This window comes from Sorex fumeus, unplaced genomic scaffold, assembly GCF_029834395.1.
Source record: "Sorex fumeus unplaced genomic scaffold, SorFum_2.1 ptg000051l, whole genome shotgun sequence".
Classification (NCBI taxonomy): domain Eukaryota; kingdom Metazoa; phylum Chordata; class Mammalia; order Eulipotyphla; family Soricidae; genus Sorex; species Sorex fumeus.
The window spans coordinates 26,991,350-27,011,194 of NW_026606108.1; the positions used below are offsets into that span (position 1 = coordinate 26,991,350).

A 19,845-nucleotide genomic window follows, 5' to 3' on the forward strand; every position below is an offset into this window, starting at 1 on the left:
ACTGTAATCTACTTGGGATGTAATAATAACCTCTCCATTTCCAATCTGGTCAACCTAAGAGTCCAGGGCTTTATAGTGATCATGTAAAAACAGACATCAGGCCATATTACTCCTGTACTTAAAACTCTACAACAGTTAGAAGCAGATTAATTTTTTTAGTATTTAAAAATTATTAGCTATGAATATTCTTGCTGTTCTTATTTTGTAATAATCAGGACAGACTAAACATTTGCTATAATAAGACTCCACGCATGTGTCCCCAGACCCAGTTCTTTACTGACAGTTTTAGAAATGTTGGTGATGAATAACAATGAAATAAACAAACAAAGATCAGATCCATACCTAGGGCTGCTGGGGTGGGGCTGGAAGTGGTCTTGTGGTGCTGGGGGTCAAACTCAGTATCTCAAATGCTCATATGATTAAACCAATTGAATCACATCACCAGCCAAAAATGCCAAGATTTAACTATAAGACTTAAATCACCCCTGCTGACCTCTGACCACAATTGCTCCTTTCCCAAACTTCCCAAGTGGTTGTTCACACACAGGAAAGAGGCTTTCTCCATATTCTTGTAGTTGGTTCCTTTTCACCATTAGGTCTCAACTCAGATAGAATCTTCTCATTGAAAATACTCCCTGAATATACTGTGAGGGCCCCAAAACACACAGCAGAAACACCATATTCTCTTCTATGTTCATTGCAGCACTACATACCATAGCAGAATCTGGAAACAACCCAAGTGCCTGAGAACAGATGAATGGATAAACTATGATACATCTACACAATGGAAAACTATGCAGCTGTTAGAGAAAATAAAGTCATGAAATTTTCTTATAAATGGATAGACATAGAGAGTATCATGCTGAGTGAAACGAGTCAGAAGGAGAGGGACCTGTACAGAATGACTGCACTCATTTGTGGGATTTGAAAAAAAATAGTATGAGACTAATTTCCATGGCCAGGTAAAACAGGGGCTAGGAGGACTGGTAAGTCAATGGTTGGAAGCTTGCCACAAATGTGTGTGGACAAAGGACAGTTAAGAGAGAGAAAGGACCACTGTGACAAGTGTAAATGATCACTCTGGACAAAAACTGAGTGTTGAAAGTAAGTAAAGGGATATATATGATAACCTCTCAGTATCTATTGCAAACCATAATGCCCAAAGAGGGGAAAGGTGAGAGAGAGAAAGAGAGAGAGGAGAGAGAGAGAGAGAGAGAGAGAGAGAGAGAGAGAGAGAGAGAGAGAGAGAGAGAGAACCTGCTGCTGAGCCAGGCCTGGATGGGGGCAGTGCAACAAGAGGGAGATGGGGGACATTGGTGGTGGGAAATGTACACAAGTGAAGGGATGGCTTTTGGAACATTATATAACTGAAACCCAATCACTAATAACCTTGTAACTATGTATCTCACTGTCACTCAATAAAATATTTTTTAATTTATTTTTTGTTTTGTTAGTGAAACACCATGAGGTACAGTTGTAGACTTACAAGTTGTTGTGCTTGGGTTTCAGTTATACTATGATCGAGTACCCATCCCACCACCAGTGCCCATTCTCCACCCCCACCAATCCCAGTTTCCCTCCCACCCCCCATCCCTCATCCCACCCTGCCTCTGTGGTAGGGCATTCCCTTTGTTCTCTCTCTCCTCCTTTTGGGTGCTGTGGTTTGCAGAAGAGGCATTGGGTGGCAACCATGTTCGGTCTATAGACTACTTTCAGCATGCATTTCCCATCCTGGGCAAATCTTCCCAGCACCCTTTATTTGGTAAAAAAAAATTTTTTAAAGAAGAAAATACTCCCTATACTTGCATACATTTCCAGCTCTATTTTCAACAGAGCAGAGAACTTCTCTGAAATAACTCTGTTATTTATTTCTCTTTTATTTGTTTATTTTTCACTCCTTATTTCAGTGTGAATTTCATGACAGGGACGCCTGTTTTTTTCATTCTGGAATGCCTGATTCAACAACAGTATTGGAGCATAGTGGGTGCTTAATGTGGATAAAAGAATATTGGGGTCAGAGAGCCATTGTAGTAAACACTTCAACAGCTCAATAGGCCGAGGGCAGGCTTTGCATGCAGATGCCCCGGATTCAATCCCTGGCACCACATGGTCCCCAAGCACAGAGCTGGGAGCAGCTCCCCCAGCACCATCAAAATAAAGAAAGAAAACAAATGAATAAACACTTGAGATGCTTGTACCCTTTACCAGAAAGAATCAGTTTTTTTTTTCTTTTTGAGTAACACCCGGCGATGTACAGGGGTTACTCCTGGCTCATACACTCAGGAATTACTCCTGGTGGTGCTCGGGGGACCATATGGGATGCTGGGAATTGAACCAGGGTCGGCCGCGTGCAAGGTAAATGCCCTACCCGCTGTGCTATCGCTCCAGCCCCCACCAGAAATAATCTTAACAATAGAAATTAGAATAAATTGGTAAGGAGAAACTTTATTGGTATGTGAATTCACAGTTTCAAGTTGACTGCTTTTAATATACTAGACTAAAATTCTAGTCTAGTATACTAAATTCTAGCACATTCTTAATACTTTGAAATTTCCAAGAGAATGGCTACATACTGTTTTGTTGCTATGAGGTTAAAATGTGTAGTTTCCACTCAATCTTTTTTTTTAAAAAAATGTGAATAACCATGAAATACCACCTATTTTTCCATAGGTCATGAGAAGCATAAGAAATCCAGCAAATTATTCAAGGTGCTTTGTACAGTTTTACTCATAATTACTATCTTTTTTTTCCTAGAAGAAAACTACCTTGAAATATAAAAGAAAAGATAGTACCAAATGTCCATTTAAAAATTATACAATCCTAGTTCAACCAAAAATATGCACTGAGTGCCTCTTAGGTGTCAGCTTTTAAGATTCATTTAATAACACCAGGTGGTGGTATTATTTCCATTTTGAATAGAAATATTAAGCCTCAGGGGGTTACTTGTTCAAGGTTTTCTGGTCGAGGAGCCAGTATTGGAACACTGCAGGCTGATGTTCTTTCAACCGAAGTGTTGCTTGCTTGGAGTTTCAGACTTTATTCTAACTTTTATTTACTCTGACAGTGGATCAGGTTGGAGAGCTAGTACAAATAAAGCTGGACTTGGAAGCTGAAGACAGAGCATGGTTTCCAGTGCCCTCCCCCAACTCCCACAGCCCCTTCCATGCTGTGTGAACTTGATCAAGTTCTTTCACTTTCTCCGTAGTCAAAAAAAAGGGAGTCTCCCTTACTCAAGGACAGTAGGAAAGGCAGCTTGTTGGGGTGTGGTAAAGACCCTCTCCAGTTGTCATAAGTGTCGGTTTTTGTTCAGAACATCAGGTTCAATTAAAGAGAGTGTGTATCATTCTCCAGCCCAACTGTCTTCTGCTATTCCAGACTCCTGTCTCCAGCTGCTCACTAGATCATTCTATATTTGTAGTAAACACTTCAAACTTTACAAGGTGTGCAATGGAACACTGGATTAATACTCATCACTCCATCTCTCTCACAGACCTATCTCTTCCCCTTCCTCCCTTCTTTTCTTTCCCCTTTTCTTTCCCTCCCTCCACCCCTCCCCCTCTCTCTTTCTTTATTTCCTTCTTTCTTTTCTTTCTCTTCTTTCTTCCTGCCACACCCTGCAGTGCTAAGGGCTTACTCCTGGTTCTGTGCTCAGGGATCTTTCCTGGTGGTGGTTTCCAGGGGGGTCCATATGTGGTGCTGAGGATCAAACCTTGGTTGGACACAAGCCAGGTAACTGCCTTACCCCCTGTACTATCTCAGCAGCTCCCACAAACCTATTTCTTCCCCACGTTTCCTACACCAGTACATGGCAACATGGAGAACTGGTGTCCTTGATCAACAGTCTCAGATGGTGCCATCTTTATTCTTCCTTTTCTCATTCACTGCTGCTATGCCTAACCTTTTAGCAGGTCCTGTCAGTTTGTTCGGAATACATCACAAAATATTTCACATCTCTCTTTCATGCGACTATTTTTTCTAGCCATCTCCATCTTTCATCTGAACCACATAAATGCCTCCTATCTCCATTCCTGTTTTCCTACAATCTGTTGAGATCACATAGTTTTTCCTGTTTAAAATTCCCCAGTGGCTCCCTGTCACATTCAGTCTGAACCCTTTGCCTGGCCACAAAGCCCAGTGTGATTGGGCCAGGAGTTAGTGCCCTGGATTCCACAGACCCTTAAGGAACTCAAGAAGAGAATTTTGGGTTCTTTGATTTTCTGATGGGGGACCCCCCACACCACATACACACACACATACACACCTTTATTTTCAACATCTTTAACTGAAAGTCAGCATTTCACTGAGTTAGGCAGCAAATCTCAGTGGCATTAGAAGTACCCGTGGCTTTGTCACCAAGAGAAATCACAGTTTTCTCCTGTAACATTACAACTGATATATCACTACTTCATAGTTGTTAGCTCTGCCACCAAATTTGTTAAAAAAGCATGTTTTATTTCACAACCAAGTCTTTTAAATATTTTGATAGCTCTATTTTACAATTATAATTGGTTTTCTTTGCATATCTTAGCTTATACAATTAAAAGAACATGATTCTGGTGCTGCGGAGCTAGTTCAACAGGCTGAGCACATGCTTTGTATGTAAGAGCTCCATGTTCAATCCCCAGCATCACATGGTCCTCTAAGCACTGTCAAGAGAGACCTCCAAGTACTGAGCTGGAGGCAGCCAAAGCACCTCTGGGTGTGGGCCCAAAAGAAAACCAAAATAGAAATCAAACCATGACTCTAAGAGGGAATCAATAAAGGTCAGAAGATTGCCTATGGGCTCATGACAGAGATGGTTAGGCTCACTAAATTTAGCTCTTTCGATCTCTCATGCATAGTTCCTTTTAGCAGTATGTATTCCTGCATCAAACATACATCACTCTTCAAATCCAATGCGATCCTTATAATGATACCCATGACATTCTTCAAAGAAATGGAGCAAACACTCCTGAAATTCATATGGAACAATTAGCCCTCACAAATAGCTAAAGCAATTCTTGGGAAAAAGAAAATGGGAGGAATCAACCTCCCTAACTTCAAACTCTACTACAAAGCATAATAATTAAAACAGCATGGTACTGGAACAAACGCAGAGCTGCAGACCAATGGAACAGGGATGAATATACTGACATCTCCCCTCAAACATAAGATCATCTAATCTTTGATAAAGGAGCAAGAAATGTGAAGTAGAGTAAGGAAAGCCTCTTTAACAAATTGTGCTGGCAAAATTGGATGGTTACATGCAAAAAAAAAATGGGCTCAGATCTCTGCCTAACACCATGTACAAAAGTAAGATCAAAATGGATTAAAGACCTCAACATCAGACCAGAATCCATAAGGTACATTGAAGACAAAGTTGGCAAAACCCTCTATGACACTGAAGCTAATGATATCTTCAAAGATGTCATGCTACTGGCCAAGCAAGTGAAAACAGAGATAGACAAACGGGACTATCTTAAACTAAGAACTTTCTGCACCTCTAAAGAAACAGTGACCAGAATACAAAGACATTACAGAATGAGAAAGTATATTCTCCCAATACACATCTGACAAGGGGTTGATATCAAGGATATACAAAGTACTGGTTGAACTTCATAAGAAGAAAACATCCAACCCCATCAAAGAATGGGGCGACTAGATGAACAGAAACTTTCTCAAAGAAGGAATCCGAATGGCAAAAAGGCACATGAGAAAATGCTCTACATCATTAATCATCAGGGAGATGCAGATAAAAACCACAATGAGATATCATCTCACACCACAGAGACTGGCCCACATCCAAAAGAATAAAAGCAACCGATGCTGGCATGGATGTGGCGAGAAAGGACCCTCCTTCACTGCTGGTGGGAATGCCGACTGGTTCAGCCCTTTTGGAAAATAGTATGGACGATTCTCAAAAAATTAGAAATTGAGCTCCCATTTGATCCAGCAATACCACTCTTGAGAATATAACCCAGAGAGGCAAAAAAGTATAGTCGAAGTGACATCTGCACTTGTTTGTTCATTGCAACACTGTTTACAATAGCCAGAATCTGGAAAAAACCTGTGTGCCTGAGAACAGATGACAGGTTAAAGAAACTTTGGTACATCTACACAAAGGAGTACTATGTAGCTGTTAGAAAAGATGAAGTCATGAAATTTCCATACAAGTGGTACAATATGGAAAGTATCATGCTAAGCGGAATGAGTCAGAAAGAGAGGGACGGGACAGACATAGAAAGATTGCATTCATCTGGGGAACATAAAATAACAAAATAGGAGACTAACACCTAATAATAGCCGAGATCAGTACCAGGAGGTTTGCTTCATGGCTTGGAGGCCAGCGACACATGCTAGGGGGAAAAGACAGCTCAGATAGAGAAGGGAGCACCAAATAAAGGGTTTTGGGAGCATCCTCCCAGGATGGGAGAAGCATGCTGAAAGTAGACTATAGACGGAACATGACTGCCACTAAATGCCTCTTTTGCAAACCACAGCACCCAAAAGGAGAGAGAGAATAAAAGGGAATGCCCTGCCACAGAGGCAGGGTGGGGCAGGGTAGATGGGGGATGGGAGGAATACTGGAATCAGTGGTCTTGGAAAATGGGCATTGGTGGGGGATGGGTACTCGATCAATGTATAATTGAAACCCAAGCACAAAAATTTGTAAGTCTACAACTGTACCTCATGGTGTTTCACTAATAAAAATTAAAAAAGAAAATACATCACTCTTCCTGCCTCAGAGCCTTGCAGCGGCTGTTCCAGCTGATTGGAACTCTCTCCCGTGACTGTTTCCTTTTCATGTTTATCTCTGCTCAAGCATCAATATTCAGAGGGGCCTTCATAAACCGCCAATTGTGATCTCACTCCAGCTGTTCTCTTTTTTTGGTGGGGTGGGGACTTTAGGCTACTCCTGATGCTATGATGGTTCTCAGGAGCTATTCCTAGCTCTTTGCTCAGAAGTGACCCCTGGGAGTGCTTGGGGTGGTGCCAGGGATCAAATTGGGCTCCATGAGATGCAATATAAGTATCTTAACCTCTGTACTATTTCTTGGGCCTTTAATTACTCTCTTTGACAGTTTGTTTTTCCCTTTATAACTTTGATTACTCTCATAAAGAATCCCTTTATTCACTTACTTATTCTGTGACTTCATCCCTAGCAGGTAATCTCTGTTTGTATACAACATTCTTCTGGCTTTGTCTATAGTCATATCTGAATTTTCTAAGATATTTAACTAGTGCCTGATAAATATTAGCTGAAGCAAAAAATCAATTTTTCCATGGGCTGAGGAAGTAGCTCCAAGAGCCAGAGCATATGCTTTACATGTCCTGAGCTCAATCCCTAGCATCTCAGGGTCCTTTAAGCACTAGAGCCAGGAGTAGTCCCTGAGAATCAACCATTATATGTATCCCCCAAATGACATAAATAATATTTCCAAATCAGAGGCTCATTGGGCAGAAAGCAGATGAGTTTTGGTAAAATATATAAACACTTATATAGCATAGATTTTATATCTTATGTATATCATAGATATATTTGTTATCTATGAGACTGTTCACTCTATTAGAAGCAAATATAGTAAGCACAGACACATTCCTAGCAGTTGATCTGGCGTTCACAGCTATAATTTGGCTGAAACCTAAGTCATATTCAAGGGCACGCAGGAGATTTGTTACACTCTCCAGAGGACTTAAGCCAATAAGTCAATTAATGGGCTATCATGCTCCATAAATATAATATTTGTGTCGGGGACATTATAATTTGGCTCTAGCATTGTTTAAACAACTGCTGTACACACTCACATCAATGGTTTGAAATTTACCAAAGATAAGATTAGCAGCACAGCAGGATTAGATGGCAAAATAATTTTATATATTCACTTACAACTTCAGATATAAGCAAGATGGGAATCATTTCTCTCTAATTATTTTAGATCATCACTGTGTAGAAGTGATCACAGCCAAATGGAAATTGCTTATCTGAAACATGAGATGGTGCAGAATGATGTGGCATATGTGAGCAATGTAAAGCCAGGAGCAGTAGAGATAAACAACCAGGAGAGGATGGAGAACATGAGAACAGAAATCACAGAAGAATGAGATTAAAAAAATCACAGTGCCAAAGTCAGAAATTATTTTCCCTGGGTGACAATGGTTCAAAAATGTGAAATCTTTCACTAACAGTATACAAATAGTGTCTCCCAGTCTTGTGAGCCTGACTTCTGTTGATTCCCAGGGAACCCCTGGCTCTTCTATTGGTGTCTAACATCCTCTCTGCTTCTCTGTGGTTGGAGTCCACAGCATTCAGGTTTCTGAATGTTTGGATAATTACTTTCAGCAGGACAGGATCACAGGGTAAAAAAGACTAAAACTGCACTAGCATACTGGATAGAAGATGAGAATATGATGAATAACAGAAGAATAACAAATACCTGTTTTGAAAATAGGAATAAAGTGAAAGTAATAAAATTCAAAACTGGTCCTCAAAATGAGAGAATATTACAAATTCTGGCTTTGGGATGTGGTGTGATTGTGAGTATGAAATCTCCTCAAGTTGAGCGAGGGAATTGACATGTTACACATGCCAAGTAGAGGATAAAAAAAGATAGTCTTACCAAAGCCACATCCTGCCAAAGGAAGTAGGACTATGATCACTTTGAGAAAGAGGAACATTTCTGCTCACATGGAAGGCCCAGGGGATCCACAGTCCCTAGTCTACTGGTTTCTGTTCTAAAGGACCTCACATTCGTAGGAGGTTCTGGCAGCCTTGCTGACAGGAGACACACTTGTGAGACATAATGCTGAACGGATCCAGAATCTTTCAAAGTGCCACTTGAGGCTATTAACTTCCTGGGTCCCGGGGTTTGATGGGACTTCTTTGTTTTTGCTCAAAACTCTCTGTCCTCAAATTTTAAGGAAAGAGCAGTAGCATTTAGGTCCTTTGGATTGTACCACACATACAGTATTTGCATTGTCAATTGAGTCATAGCACCAGAGATTGGCATGTCCAGAAGGGCTGTGTAAATACAGGTACTGTCACTGTCTATGGGAAAGTTCCCTGTAAACAAGGGGATACACACATTTTCAGCATGAGTAACCCTGAGACATGACTTTCCAATGTATACTCACAGCAGAACCAGGTCAACCATGAAGAACCCAAGTTAATACAAAACCCTGTTCTGTATAAGTGCATAATTGAATCACTAGCTTTCTTCTTTTAAGATTAGCAGGATCATATCCACTGTTGTGCCACCCACAGAATTATAATTTTTCACAGAAAAGGAAATCGACACAAAAGTACGGAGAATTCTCCTTATTTCTCATATTGCAAACATCAAGAGTGCAGAAAATGCTTTTGGAAAATCAGTTTCGTTGCAATTTACATAGTCATCTATCAAGACTGGAGTTCACCTAAGTGGAGGGTTCTGGAAACTTTGTCACCCCTTTGGAACTGTTTTTGGACACTGGATGCCTGTTCATTTCTGGGGAGAGAGTTCAAACTTTTATCAAATTTGTAAACATTTCTGAGGGTGAGAACTCTGTTCTAGAGCATTTCCCTAAATTGTTTTGAGATACTCCTTGGTCCAGTCCAGTTTCCTGAGCTTTGATGAAGTTAAGAATATGGGAAGTAGGATTTGATTGTCTTCTAAGAATTAATCATTTCTCTTTAGATCTTGGTTAAAAACAATCATCCCGGGGAACAAAATGTGATAATAGAAAAGTTAATTGTAGAGTTATAGGACAATCAAATCATGAAAGCAACCAAAGTTAAATTAATGAGCTTTTGAAAGAGAAGGTCTTCTACCAAACAACAACAACAAGAAGGCAAAAATCAACATAAAATTATTTTAATACAATGAAAGAGTAAAAACTGAACAGGGTTCCATCACATACACTCTAATGGGAAAAGGGACAAAGTTGGAAGAGAAAACCACAAGTACCACTGGGCCAGTGGCCTTATTTCTGAGGCTCAGATAGTTATACACATAGAGAGAATATGACCGGGCCTTGAACAGTGGCACGGGATAAGGAGGCAGCAAAAGATAAACTGGCAAGGGAAGAAGCAAAACTTATATAATAAGGGAAATGGGATGTTGAGGAAGAATCAGGGAGAAATTAAATAAATCACAACAAGGAGACTAACATACATTTTCTATAAAATCTGTGATCAAGGCTAGAGAGACAGTACATGGGTTAAAGCACTTACCTTTCAAGCTTTCAACCCTAATTTGATCCTCCTCTGCACAACATGGTCCCCAAAGCATTGCCAGGAGTAATCTCTGAGCACTGAGCTAAGAACACCTGGGGACACCATGCATGGCATCTCCACCCCTTACCAATTTGTTGACTAGATCTTGAAAACATTAAGCTGAGTGAAGGAAGTCAGTCACAAATGAACACATTCTACTGAATTCCATTTATGGGAAATGTCCAGGATAGGCAAATACAGAGAGAAATAGAGTAGATTCATGGTTGCATGGTAGTGGGGGAGGGGCAGGCAGGGCAGGGAAGTATGGAAGTGAAGGCCAAAATTAGTGAGATTTCCTTTTAAGGTGATGAAAACCATCAATAGATTGTGTGGATGGTTACACACCTCTATATATTTATACAAAATGCCACTGAATCGTACACTTCAAATGGGCTAGCTGTATACATGTAAATTATACCTCAATAAAACTGTTTAAGAAATGTGAGATGGGAAAATCCTGTTGGTAAAAAATTGTATGAGATGTCCTGTAGATTTCCCTAAAGAATCCCTCCAATTTGCATGAATTCTAGTTTGTAGACACTTTCTTTTTCCTTGCTGCATCTCCAACTAATAGGGTTATTTTTCAGCTATACGAGTCTGTCAGGTATGTCTGACAAACAGCTAAAAATGTGTATATTTTGATGAAAGAATAATTTCTGGGTTGAAACGTTAAAGACATAGATTTTAAGCAGATGAGCCTGTGTTTAGAAAAATATTAAAACTGTTTTATTACTTTCATTTTTCATGGCTTTTCTCCCATCCCCCAGCAGCTTTAATGCAAAGAGTAGCCTTTGGAAAAAAGATAGGTTGTTGAGGGTAGGGGTCGCATTATTTTCTAGTAGAGTGAATATTCTCCTGTTCCAATTTCTGCTTTTTTAACTGACTCTTCCGAGAGAGAAGTCCTTATATGGCCATAAATTATATTTTACACCTTCCCTCTGCTCTGACTTGCCATCATTTCATATATATGCCATTAGCCATTTTCTCTCAGAGCTAAAAGATTCTGTACCTCACCATTTACTTTAACTTTCTGTTTCTAATAGCATTTTTGGAGGTGAGGGAGTGATAAAATGAGTAGAAAATATTTTATTTTCGTCATGTAATCTTACCTCAAACTTCACAAGCAGATCTTTAAACATTTTCATAAGTGGAATAATGAAGAATTAAACCCAGTTTTCAGTGTTGTAAAGAACAAGCTTCAAAGCATCTTTTTCCTTTTTCGTATTATGTAAGCACAAACATTGCTTTCCTTACACATATCCATCACAGTGTCAACCTATCTCTCTAACACCATAATAATGGATTTAAAGAAGTAGTTTCATCCCAAACAATCACACAGGGTCCCTATCTCTTCAAGAATGAAGATAGGCAGTGATGAGGTGCTCACAGAAATACACATTGAATAAAAAACAGGAGGAAAGTAAAATCATATCACCCAGTAGGGGTCTTTCTTATCTTTTCTGCAAATCTCCTATACTTGTCCAGAAAGTGAAGCAAAGAATTGAAGTAATTACACAAATAATCCTAGAAAAAAACCCAGTGTTTTATGAGTTGCAAAGCACTTTTTTTAAAAATCAAACTGCATTACCCAGATGACAGACAATCTTTAAGAAAATTGACCCCATCAGTGTTGAGTTACCTTCACCATCATTTGTGAAAGGAGAGAAAGAAGCTTAACAAATTTGAGTCCACTAGACCTTCTAATAACATCTCTCCCTTAGGAGAAACTGCAGAAGAAATTGGTGACATAATGACTCAGTAAAATGAAGGCTCAATTGCAGGGAAAGAATAACTAGGTGAGAAGGATAAAAGAAAGGATATGTAAATATGAAGAATGAGTTTTCTCATTTCAAACAGGGAACTAAGAGCTTAGTTTTCCTACTAAACTGAAGAGTCCAAAGTCACAGAGAAGAAAAGCTCTTTTACCATTTCAAAGCTATTTTACCATTTCAGCGACTCAGTCTGGTACTGTGGGCTTTTGTTTCTGGCTTGCTTTACATTTTTAGAAGATTTTTTGTTTGTGTTTATTCTTTGGGCCACATGGATGGTACTCAAGGTTTACACCTGGTTCTGTGTTCAGGGATTGTTTTTTGTTGCTTATTGATTTTTTTTTTTTTTTTGCTTTTTGGGTCACACCTGGCAATGCACAGGGGTTACTCTTGGCTCTGCACTCAGGAGTTACTCCTGGCAGTGCTCAGGGGACCATATGGGATGCTGGGAATCGAACCTGGGTCGGCTGCATGCAAGGCAAATGCCCTACCTGCTGTGTTATCTCTCCAGCCCTGCTTATTGATGTTTTAAAAAAGTATTTGGCCACACGATGGCAGGGCTCCAGGGACAATATGCAGTCCTAGGGATCAAACCCAGATTGTATATATACAAGGTAAGGGCCTGACTCCCTGCATTATTCCTCTGGGTCTTGGTTTTACCTTTTTAAGAGTGATTTATGATTCATTGCAAAATTGAGAAAAGGTAGACAGATTCCTTATGTGGCCCTGATCCTTCCCATACACAGCCTCTCTCATTTTCAATACCCATGGCCAGAGGGGCATATTTGTAACCCTACACTGACACTAAAGAGCCAGGACTCTTCACCCCATTCACCCCAACTCTACAGTATCTATCAGGGTCACACTTAGTGGTGTTCCACTGATAGGTTTGGATAATGCATACTATCTCATGCTCATGCACTACAGTAAAGGTATACTGCCCTAAAATTCCTCTGAGTAGTCTCTCTTAGCTAAGAGCCCTAGATTCAACAGTTAATTAAAAAATTATTGAATCATCATAAATTACAAAGTTACAAAGTGATTCATGTTAGAGTTTCAGGTGTACAGTGTTTGAGCACCAATCCCTTCACCAGTGTCCATTTTCATTCACCCATGTCCCCAGTTTCCCTCCTGCAGCCCAGCCTCTACTCTGCCTCTATGGCAGGCACTTTTTCCTTTTAGGCACTGCAGTTTACAATATTATTATTGAAATAGTATTATGTATATCACTTTGTCTTCTTTCAACCCAGTCAGTTCTCATCTAGAGTGAGAACATTCCTCTATCATTATCATAGTGGTCCCTTCCCTGTCCTAACCCTATTCCCTCACTATGGAAAGCCTCCTACTAGGGACCAATTTCAACAGATGAATTTAACATAAAAAAGACACCACTTAGCACTGTCCTCCTGTTGTTCATCAATTTGCTTGAGCAGGCACCAGTAAGGTCTCCATTGTGAGACTTGTTTCTATTTTTGGCATACTGAATATGCCACGGGGAGCTTGCCAGGCTCTGCCATGCGGGCGGGATTCTCTCGGTAGCTTGCCGGGCTCTCTGAGGGGGCGGAGGAACCGAACCCAGGTTGGCTGTGTGCAAGGCAGACGCCCTACCCACTGTGCTATCGCTCCAGCCCCAAAAAGACACCAGGCTAAAAAAAATTTTTTTTTGTTTTTGTTTTTTGAGTCACGCCTGGTGATACTCAGGGGTTACTCTTGGTTCTGCACTAAGGAATTACTACTGGCAGTGCTTGGGGATCAAACCTGGTCAGCCGTGTGCAAGGCAAACACCCTACCCTCTATACTACTGCTCTGGCCCCGACACCAGGATTTCAATCATCTTTCTTCTTCATTTTTCCTTCTGAAGTGTATTCAGTCCCTCTGAAATGAAAGACCACAGTTCTGTGTGTGCTTGTGAGTGTGCTCATTAGTGAGTCACGGAAAGTATGTTCAAGCCAGCAAGGAAGACACCAAGTTTGATAGACAAAGCATGGACCGTGCGGTCAGACACAACCTGATTTAATTGTCTGTCTTCTCTACTTAAGGCTTTGTGGCTTGCAGCTTACCCCTATTCAAATTCTTAGCACCATATATGGTCCTCAAGCTCTACATGGGGGTCACTCCTGAGCACAAAGCTGGAGAGACCCCTGAGCATCACCAGGTGTGGACCCCCCCGGCCCCCCAAAAGGACAACTGAACAGTGATTTAACATCATGCAGTCTCAGTTTTCTCATTTACAATATTGAAATAATACCCATTACAGGAACATCTGAAACACTGAGATAAGATGGCAATATAAAGTATATTGTAACTTTTTTTTTTTTTGCTTAGGAAATAGGTACATAATTAAAAAAAAAAAACCTTTTGAGGGACTGGAGTGATAGCACATTGGGTAGGGTGTTTGCCTTGCACACGGCTAGCCTGGGTTTGATTTCCAGCATCCCATACAGTCCCCTGAGCACCGCCAGGAGTAATTCCTGAGTTGCAGAATCAGGAGTAACCCCGGTGGATTGCCAGGTATGACCCAAAAGGCAAAAACAAAACACAACAAAACAAAACAAAAAAAACCTTTTGGGGTATGAACATCTTAAAATGTTTTCTGGGTCAAAGAGATAGTATAAGGCACTTACCTTGAATGCAGCTCACCCCAGGTTGAATATCTGGCATCACATATTGTCCTTGCAAACAACCACTAAGAGTGATCTCTGAGCACCATCATGTGTGCCCCCTTCCCTCGCCGAAGGCTCTCTATCTCCCCCAGAGTCGGTGGACTCAAGGTGAAGTGAATTAATGCAATTGGATGTGTGGGGGGTGGTGTCATATTAAGATCTGTGCCAGTTATGGAAGATGAAGGTCACGGCACACATGGGCCTAGAAGATGTTACTGGCTGATCTCCCACTGCCTAACTGAAGATACTTCTCCACTTAGCTCATTCGAATACAATTGTTCATTAGGCAGCATTTAGCCGTAATCACAGACTGCTCATAGTATTTTACACCATTATTGGTTTAGAAAATGTGTATTCTTTCTCTGGAGTTAAAAGTATCAGTTGTTGACACTTAAAATGGAAGCTGGAGAGGAGGGCTGGCAGAACCCACAGCAGGGGAGTTTCACGCATCTCTAACTCTGCATCTGTACCTGCATTCCTGCAACTGTAGGTTCCCCTTTCAGTTTAGCCCAGCGCTTCTCCTTGGACCTGTGCAGGAAAGTTCCCGGGGAGCTGATTGTGTCTTATTATTTCAGCAGGACCAGGGAGAGGGATGATTACCAGTTGCAGTCAGTGATACTTCAGTGCTCCTCTAGCAGATTTGTCTTTGCTAAGCTCTACCGCCTGCTGCCCAGGGACACCTCCATGGCCACCGTCCCACACTCCCGTATAATAACTTCTAACTGTCTACGTTTTGCAGAAGTGGACCCCTGAGAGGTCAACACCGGCTGTATTTGTTCTTATATTTGGAGATAGCTTGAAGGGCCCCAAGTCTCTCAAGGCCATCTGTCTCATTTTGTTTACTCATTTTATTTTTGGGAATACCCGGCCGAATTTTCTATTACATTTAGACTACCTGAGAATGAATAAGGGCAGACCCCTGACACTTTTCCTCTGCCTCTTGTGCCACTCCCCACCCCTCTACCTCCGGGTTGTTCCTTGATAGCTGCTTTTTGTTTGTTTTGGCCACACCCAGCAGTGCAGGAGGGGAGGGTTAAGGTTAACTCCAGCTTAGTGCTCAGGGCTGGGGATCAAACCCAGGGTCCCAGCATGCAAAGCATGAGCTCCAACTCTTTGAGCTATCTCCGTGCCCCTAGGCTGTTCCTTTGAAATGAATGCTGCTGCCAAAATACTCACATTTGTTAATTTTAGATGGTGGATATACACCTGTTTGATATATTACTCTTTGTTCTCCTCTGTATTTTTAAAAGTGCAGAATAATTAAAATAATAAAGTTGTGTGTTCATAATCTCAAAGGCTTTTAAGTCTGTAACTGTATCTCACGGCGATTCATGAAAATAAAATTGAAAAAAAAAATGAAGAAGAAAGTTGTGTGAGACTGTCCTTGGGATTTTGCAAGTTTGTGTTTGAGATCCTCAGATGGGGAGTGGAAAGAGCAGCTCTGAAGACTCCAAAAAGTGCTTTTGAGAACACAGATTCTCAAGTCCATTCCAACTTAAGTTTACAGCAATTATTAGTACAATTCAAAATAACAGAATCTGCTCATGTCATTCTTTTTATTTACACTCGGAACTGAATTTTCCCTTCAATATAATCGTTTACCAGTGGTGGAAGGATGGACTAAAAACATGGCACCAAGCAGTAGGTTCACTTACTTCCATCTGGCATGGTTATGTGAACACTTCGGCTGGCTTGCTTTTTTAATGAAGTGATTTTTAATGAAGCAAGCTGTGAATTGAATAGATACCTCTAAAACAGCCTCTATGTAACTTAAGTTTTAAGTAATGAAGCAACAGTCAAATTAGCCACCAAAACCAAGAGAAATATCCAGAACTGAACAGGCTGGATTTGGGTCATCTTACCTCCTAGCACCATGGATGGTACCACAGTCCTCATAGAAACTGGTGGCTGCTCAGTAATCTTACAAGAGGTACAGTAAGCACTTGGGCAACACAAAGGGAAACTACAAGTGGGAGGTATTTGCAACCACTGTGGTCTCACCACAGTCTCTGCTGTGTACAGCTTTTAAGTGGTCCATTTGCCTTGTGATGGGGGAAGCAGCCATTTCAGCTCCCTGACAATGTCGGGATAGAAGGATCATTAGGTTCAGCATGCACTACCCTGAAGGAAAGATGCTGGTATAAAGATAGGTAGTCCTATTAAAGAATTCTTCCCAGGTGCTAGAGATCACTCAGTTTTGAAATCTCAAACGTAAATGGTGGGCAGGGAAGGGGGCAGGGAAGTGAGGCAGAATGAAGAGTGAAGGCCCACATACTTCCGAAGCAACTGTTGGCCTCTTGAAGTACCCATGAATGAGGATGTCAGTTTGTGGTCTCTGTTTTACTATTCTGGTCAGGAGTGTGATACAGAAAGAAGAGAAATGGCCACTCCAGATCTCACTGCAGGTTATGGGTGCCTGGACAAGAACCCAAGGCTCCCTGAGGCCCACCGATTGTAGGATGTTATAGAAAAGCTGCATGAGGGCTGACTGGAAAACCACTGAAAAGGTTTTGCTGCAGAGAGGGTCTGTTCTATTATCTATAAAATATATACAAAGTCTCCCAGTGCAGGTCTGTTTCTGATATCTTCCTGTCATCCTCTTTTTTTTTTTATTTTAATGATCATTTTATTGATCCCTCTGATAATCAATTTAACTTTTGGTAATCATTTTTTTTTTTTTAAGTTTAAAGCATCTGGGTTTATACTAGTCCTCTTACACTGCTCTGGGAGGCCTTAAGCCTTGCCTGGAGCTGGGGGAGGTGCCTCAGGAAACTGGAGCTGGGAAGGGCAGTAGAGTAGGAAGAACCTGTGTAGCCTGCCTTTGAGTTGGAGGTGGATGTGAGGGTGGGAAATATGAGCACTTCAAACCAAATTCAACCTAAATTGCAAGTTACAGAACTGGAGGGTATTTGACTTTCCCCGCGACCACCACCCTACCCCCCAGTCCCCTCCATACCCCCCCCCCCCCCCGCCTCTTAATTGTTCCTATAGAATGCAATCTGGAGTGGGACAGGTTTGAACACAGTGCCTGGAGACCTGATTTCTTCCTTACTAATTTGGATGGTGGTGAGGTATGTTTGCACCATATCTGGTGGTGCTCAGGTGGTGTTCTTGATTCTTTGCTCTGGCATGACTCCTGGCAGTGCCTGGGGAACCATATGTGGTGCCAGAGATTCAAACTGGGTTCCATGGGATACAAGGCAAGCACCTTAATCTCTATGCTACCTCTCTGGCCTTAACATGAAAACCTGTTTATTTGGTACACTGGGGTTTTCTGGCTAAAAACTCCGGGCCTTATAGGTGTCTGGGTGAGTGACCTCTTCTAGCCTTCTCCCTGCTGCACCTACCATCTCTGTATCTTGTACTCTGGAAGCCCTGGCAGCCACCCCACATTCCACCAATGCCTCCCTGTAAGCGCATTGCCTGGTTAAATATTCTGGGTTTTTCAGAAGCTGACATCTCCATACTCCACAGTACTAATGTCCCAGTAGGAACATACGAGATTGGATGGTAATGTAATGTAGACACCAATTAAGCATGGTTAACAAAAGCAATACAGAAGGCTCAACTAGCAACAACAGCTTAGTGAACCGTCAGACAAGGACTTAATGTCCCCATGGTGAAGTATAACAATTTTCCCAAATTTTCTTTTACTGAAGTCTTTTTTGATAATTCATTTAGCCATTTAATGGTAAGAAGCATTATAAAATAAATTATTTCAGGGCTTTCTATAAGGGCAGACTTGAAGGGTGGTTGGGAAAATTTGGACAATGGTCACAGGATTGGGGTTGGAATACTGAATGCCCATAACAAACGCATCATGAACAACTTTGTAAACCATGGTGTTAAAGTGGAAAAAAAAATATATCAGTAATTAATTCACACACACAAAAACCTGTTTCTTCATCTACCAATGAGTACCTGTGGGCTTCTTCACCCTCATCGTCCCTCCTCTGAAAGACTTTGGTGAAAGGTTTGTTTGCACAGAATCCTAAAAGCTTGAAAAATTTCTAGCTGGGCCTGAACCTTTCTGATCTAGCTCAATCTGCCAACCTCCAACCAGACTTCTCCAGTGCAGACCAATGTTTCCCTGCCAAGCCCTTTTCCCTCTCTCTGCCTCCAGCCAGCTACCATTTCTCAAAACCTTATTGAGGATTCATGACAGGGTAGGAGCCAGAATTTGTCAGAACCATAGCATGAATTGTGTGGCTCAAAACTATGTTTATTTATGCATGTCCTGTCTAAACTGTGTGTTTGGTTTACAATATGATGCTGAAAATTCAATGCATGACTTGCAATTAGGGAAGAGTTGTGCAGGCATCCATTATGGTAAATGTATAGATGCTTCCCAGTGCCGGTGGCCTATCTCATGCAGGATTATGGACTAGCCACATTACTCAGCAGGCTTCTCAGGAGCTGGTAAAAGAGGGGAGCTGCTGGCCTTCCTCTGAGGAAAGGTCTGTCCCCTAAGAAGCTTCTTGAATGAGTTTATATCTACTGTGAGATCATTTCCAAACTTCCCCAATGCTACAATGGTGTGCTGATAAAAATGAATATTATAGACAAAAAGCTCAGCATTCCCCTTAAAATACATACTAAAAATTAAACACAAAACTAGAATCAGAGTAGAATAATGTCCCCACCTAAGACTGCTACATACATAGCAGGAAGTGGAGTCTTGTATCTGTTAAATAGTGAGTGCCCAGGCACAAAATGGTATCTCCACTCCAGTTCTACTCTGTTCCCTGTAGAGTTGAGGAAATTACATTGAATACAAGGCACATTTTAAAACCAATTTCCTATGTGTGAGACTATGGGTTCAACATGGGCAATCCCTGAAATGAAACAAAAACCCACAAAAAAAAAAAAAGGGCCACCTTCCTCTAGTGACTTAAAAGATTGTAAATAAGAAGTTAAAAAAAAACAACCCAAAACCAAAAAAACAAAAACGCTTAATCCTCATCTCCTTAGCTTTACATCCTATTATTCTAGGTAACTGATATATGTGAAAACACTCTCAGTTTCAATTTAGCTAAACCTCTGACTCATATGGAGCAGCTTTTAAATTGTTCTTACAATTCTTATCAATCAGCTGGGCCTGTGAAAAGGAAACAGGCATACGGAAACTTAATCACTTCTTCTGTGAAAAATCACCATGTCTCTCCAATCAGAGGAAGATCAG

General features: G+C 41.1%; 1 protein-coding gene and 1 non-coding gene across 2 annotated transcripts in view; one reads left to right on the plus strand and one right to left on the minus strand.

The window, feature by feature from the left end:
• Positions 1–19,845, minus strand: part of MARCHF3 (membrane associated ring-CH-type finger 3) — a 177,633-nt gene that overhangs the window by 16,822 nt on the left and 140,966 nt on the right. The gene's annotated exons all lie outside the window — the stretch shown is intronic.
• Positions 177–306, plus strand: LOC130033192 (small nucleolar RNA SNORA72). The gene has a single exon (XR_008793915.1). It is a non-coding gene; the product is annotated as a small nucleolar RNA SNORA72 (small nucleolar RNA).